Raw genomic sequence first — 6000 nt, forward strand, 5'->3', positions numbered from 1 at the left:
TTTTCTTTGTTAAAATAATTAACGACTATTCATTAATGGAAAAAACAACTGACATGTGAGAAATGGAATCTTCAAGGTGCAAAAGTATCATGATGTTTTGAAGCATTATATATTGATTCGAATTCGATACCAAGATAACAATACTCATTAAATAGAGGTGAATGCTTATCATAATCTGTTTAAATACTGCATTTTAAGTTGTAGATGCTTATGTTATTATTAAATACTGGGTTGCAGTATAAAAATAATAATAATAAAAAAAAATAAGATTGCACTTGATTTCATTAAAGTTTGGACTATAAATATATGAAAGTTTAAGGATAGAAAGATGTTTTCAACGTCTGTTTTATAGTTTGATTCAACTTATCTTTTAATTTATGTTTTCATCCCTAATTTCCTATATGGAGTGAGGTGGTAATTCAAATTAAATCATAATCATAATCATAAGTTAAATCATAAAACTCGGTGGTTTGACTGCTGATGTGACATTTTCTCCTTTATCATTGAGTTTTTTAACCTTTGATTTCATGGTATTTTTAATTTTTTTTTAATTTTATTCTGTCCATATTTTCAATGCATGTTTTGCTAAAAATTGATGTTTTCAATTTTTTTGCTTTTATTTAACATATCCAAGCAGATCTAGTTTGTCAATACATGTGTTATTGAACAGTGTGGCTTTTATTTTATTCAACATATTTCCGTTCAATACATGTGTTATTGACCATTGTTGTTTTTAATTGATTTTAATGGTTTATTCGATGTAAATAAACGTAAATGAAATTCACGAATCACTCTCTATATCTGTTCTTAATTTCTTCTTCTGGCTCTCAAATCCCAAATTGGCTTTTGGGTCTTTCCGGTTCTCTATGGTTGCATGTCGTAGTTGAACAGTTCTTCTTTCTTTGGCCTGTCCGATGGTCTCCTCTTTTGTTTTGTCTCGTCTTATTCACCTCCCTACGCCGCATCTCTTGGTATGAGCCATGATTTTTGAACTTATTTTGTCGTGTGCTGAGTTTTTGTTTTCATTATTTTGTTTAGTTGTTTTTTATTTTGTTGATCTGTAATTTTCTCTGTATCATATATTTGTATTTTGTGTTTTCAATACCTGGTGATGTGTGTTTGATGATCCTGATTATGTTTTGATTTTTTTTCCCTTTTACCGTTCTCAATATTCTACCATAGCTATTTATTAGTTTCGATTTTTTTCCTTTTTATATTTTGGAATTTCTGAAGTGGATTCTATGAGTCTTGTCACGATAAATTTTAAAAGGTTAAACTTAACGCTGTTTGTATAGTTTTCTGAAGTGTTTGAGAATGTTTTAGATGGTTTCGGAACGTTCTAGAATGTCCTAGAAGGTCCCGAAATACCCTATAAGATTCTAAAAGACTCTGAAAGGTCATAAAATATTCAAACTGGGTGTGGTTGTATATAGAAGTATGAAGAGTAGTATGGAATAATCTAAAAGTATTTAGAGAAATGTGGTAGGATGGATATTTGCAATGAAAATTCTAGATTATCAATCTAGACCGTTGATTAGATTTAATTCTATCAATCCATTGAGGAGGTGGATAGCTATAAATATGGGTGAGAGTTAGAGTTTGGAAAAGTGAGTCATTTGTAACAAACACTTGAGCAATAAAGTGTTCTTTCCACCAAAACTTTCTTTCTCTTATGTTCTTAGCTTTCTTGCTAAATATTGAGGGTTAAGCTGACTTGGTCTTAACTCAAGAGGTTGAGTAAGTCTAAGTGCCGACACGATAGCGTTGGAGTGTGTCCAAGGCCATGACAATTTGGCATCAGAGTAAGGTTTGAGAGGGAGCACAAGTGGTTTATGGGTAGGGGCTTTTAGTGTAACCATAGAGCAACTTCTTAAAAGAGAAAGTTTCGATATTGGAGAATGTTCTATCCTCTATGGATGAGCGCTTCCAAAGGATAGAACACGACAAAGAGACCCTCGAGACTCACGTATTGGAAGAACTAGATATTTTCAAAGAAAGCATACTCCAAATCGAAGAAAAGCTTGAGAATTTCTTGAAACTATTTGAAGAAGTTCGAGTTTGGTTCGATGAGACAAAATCTCAACCAACCATTATAAGAGAGACGACGAAGATTAATCTCCCAAAGACAAAGGAGTTCAAGGGTGTGAGGGACGCTCGAGAGGTGGAGAACTTCCTATAACAAATGGAGAGGTACTTCGAAGGTCAATGGGTAGTCAAAGAAGCAATAAAGGTACGCATTACAGCTCTCTACCTTTCTGATAATGCTACTTTTTGGTGGAGAAAAAAATGTGAAGATGTGAAGAATGATACTTGCAACATAGTCACATGGAAAGATTCCAAAAGAAGTTGAAAAGACATTTCTTCCCTGAAAATGTGATCTATGAAGTAAGGAAGAAGTTGAGGGAGTTGAAGTACAAGAGTACGATTAACGACTACGTAAAGGAGTTCACTACTCTTACTCTTTAAATTCCCAACTCAATATTAGAGGATACATTGTTCATCTTCATTGATGGACTCTAAACTTGGATAAAGCAAAAATTACAAAGAAGGAATGTTAATGATGCCAATAAAGCCATTTTGGTTGCTGAATCGCTCACCAAGTATCATCGAGGAGACTTTAACCCAAGTCTTCTTCCAAACCTAGTTCTACTAAAGGTGGAGGAGACAAGGAGAAGAGTTTCTCTCAACTAAGAAAAAAGGGAAGTACTCTTCAAAAAAAGAGTACGAAGAAAAGAAGAAAGCTTAGCTTTCGTGCCCAAAAGAGGATGTTTCGTGTGCAATGAACCACAATAAATGAAGGACTGTCCCAAAATAGAGTCTTTGGCATCTATCGCCGAAGAAGAGAGATTGAATCACAAGTGACTGAATGTGTTGGATCTGTCAAACTCATGAATGATGTGAAGGGCAAAGAGGCAAAGTCCTGTAGAAAAGAAAGGTTTGATGCATGTCAAAGTCTTTAACAATAGAAAATCTGTTATGGCTATGATCGAACTACATACTACACACAACTTCATCACGCCTGATAAAGTAAAGAGGTTTGAGTTGAAGATCACCAAAAGAAATGGTTGGTTCAAACCCGTGAATACCAAGGATGAATCTCTTAAGGGAGTAGCAAAAAGAGTTGAGATGACTCTTGGTTCTTGGAAGGGCCTTGTGCATTTCTCAGTAGGACCCATGGACGATTTCAAGATAGTTATCGGGATCGATTTGTAAAGGAAGGCAAATATAATACCTATGGCATACTATGACATAGTAATCGTCATGGAGAAAGGGTCTCCATGCATGTTCCCTACAGTCTCTAAAGTTAGAGGACCATCGATGTTCTCCATCATGCAACTCAAAAAAGGGTTCAAGAAGGGAGATTACATATTTGACTCTATTACAAGAGGAGTCAACATCTGAAAGAGAAGATGTTTCTCCCGAAACCAAGAAAATCTTTGAAGAAAATAAAGATGTGATGCCTCCCGAGTTGCCAAGACAACTACCACCTAGGAGGAAGGTGGATCACTAGATTGAATTGGAGTTAGGAGCGAAGCTGCTTGCCTCAGCACCTTATAGGATGGTGCCACCAAAACTTGAGGAGTTGAAAAAGCAACTCAAGCATCTGCTAGATGCTGAATTCATCCGTCCATCAAAGACTGAATTGGCGGCCATTTTCATTGTTGAAGGAGACATTATACGCATCATCAAGAAAGGGTTACATTATGATCTATTAGTCAAGAAGTTGGTAGAGTTGGCTAAAGAAGGTAAGACCAAAATATTTTAGCTAGAAGACGATTTTTTCTTCACTAAAGGGAGAAGACTATACGCCCCTAAGTGGAAAAATCTAAGAAAAAAGTTTGTGAAAGAATGCCACAACACCAAGTGGGTTGGTCACCAAGGTCAGCGAAAGACCTTGGCACTCATTAAATCTTCCTATTATTAGCCTAAATAAGGGATGAAGTATAACATCCTACCTTTTAACGTCTCATGATCGCACTAAAAGTTCAGGCGTTACTTACCTCTATTCCTTTGTATTTAGTATTATATTTATTTAATATTGAGCCTTTGCGAAGTACAATCAGAATTTTAATTAAGAAATCGAAAAGCCTTTACTTTAAACTATATAATCACATAATATTAAATACATAGACTTATTCAAAAATTTTTAAATATAAGTCCTACCCCTCTAAAAACCAAAACATTAATTATTGAGGAAAAAATCTAATAAGTATACCAAATTGATGTGTTAGATGTTCGAAAGTCTACTTTATCTAAGAAGCTTTAAACTTTTGGTTTAGTATGGCCATATGGTGCCCTCTATTTTACTTCTTTTAAGTCTTTAAATCCTATTTGCTATCACAAACTATGGATGTGTTATATTTTATTGTGGTATCATCATATCTTCTTTTGAAGTTGTACGACACTCAACTTTTATTATGTTTTAGGCATACATGGAAGTATGGAACTATTTAGCAATGAATAACTATCTCTGTATTACTGTTCAATTATCTTGTGTTAATTTTCAATTCTTAATTTAGTATGACTTTTTCTTGCATATAAGCATATGAATATCAAAAAGACAAACTCTCATTTCAATTCATTTGCACAAATGTTTAATCCATCATATTACCAATTTAAACAAATACAAATTACGAGTTTCAACTCAACATATATATTATTTAGAATTTGTCAATTACAACTCGAATTACCAAATCATTATGAAGAAAAATATATTTAATAACCTATTCTTGTTCACTCTTTTTCTGTACCCGCTATTTGTGGATTTTAATTCCAACTCAAATATTCTTTCTTCCAACTTCTTCAGTTTTTCCTCTTCCACATAATTTTTATTTTGAATTCTCGTTTGAACACCAAAACAAGCATCACTACCAGAATCTTTAAATACAGAAACAATATATTCATCAAGTCATGCATAAAAATTGCAGTGATCTATTCTAGTCTACAATAGTAATTACACAACATTAACATTGACTTTATTATCATTTAACAAAGATTTAAACACAAATTTCACAATACCATAAAATAAGAGCAATTGATACGGGTTTCGATCTGTTCTAGACATGAATAAAATCGCATGAACTCCACATTTACATATAAGGGCAACAAATCTTCTTCTATCGCGATTGGCAACACTCCAGTAGACCTAATGTTTCCACTCCAAATCTGGTCGTTGCCTCCATTTCCTTCAACTTGACCCTTGCTCATTTTTAGGATTTTGCAGACTAATCACTCACTCAAATAATGGCTCACAAAGAAGAACAAGATCTTAATGAAGAGAAACATCAGCAAACATTGTCATTTTTTTAAATCTTTTTGTATCTAACGGTACCTAACCATTCATACAATGCTTTGTGTCAGTCCTTAACAATTTCTGGGTTGCCAACGAAGTATTTAACAGACACATACATCATTAATTTAACAGCCATGTAAGCAGTTTCTAATGAAAGGGTTGTTTTGTTTCACGGAACTCAAGAACAGAGGTCAATTTGATATATTTATTGGAAAAGTATGAGGAGCTAATGGAATATTTATACAATGTGCACATGGAAGTTTAGAGAGTATTAGAGATATAATCATTAGTGTCACCTTTTTTCATCAGTTAAAGCTTTTGGGATGAGTGGTATCATGCATGGTATTAGAGCGTTAGATTTGCAAAGTTAAGAGTTCGAGCCTTGTTGAACCCCAAAATCAATTTAAGTTTTTGGGAAGATATTTATTATCGCTAGTACTCGGATGGTTATTCTAGATAGTATGAGAGATGTTCATTATTTATTTTATTAGAGGACGCTTTATCCGTCGAGATAATGGTAAAGGGTCAAGTTAGGTGTTTACTCCAAAAATAAAGTATAAAGATTTTAAATCAACTTCATAAAATTTTGGAATCGATTAACTTGATAGTAAGAAGAGATGACAAAATTGTGTTAAAATTTGAAAAAAAAATATTTATTTTTATTAACTCATTTGTATCAATTTTACAGATAAAAATCATGTCAAAAG

The sequence above is a fragment of the Arachis ipaensis genome, chromosome B08, assembly GCF_000816755.2.
Source record: "Arachis ipaensis cultivar K30076 chromosome B08, Araip1.1, whole genome shotgun sequence".
In the NCBI taxonomy this organism is placed as follows: domain Eukaryota; kingdom Viridiplantae; phylum Streptophyta; class Magnoliopsida; order Fabales; family Fabaceae; genus Arachis; species Arachis ipaensis.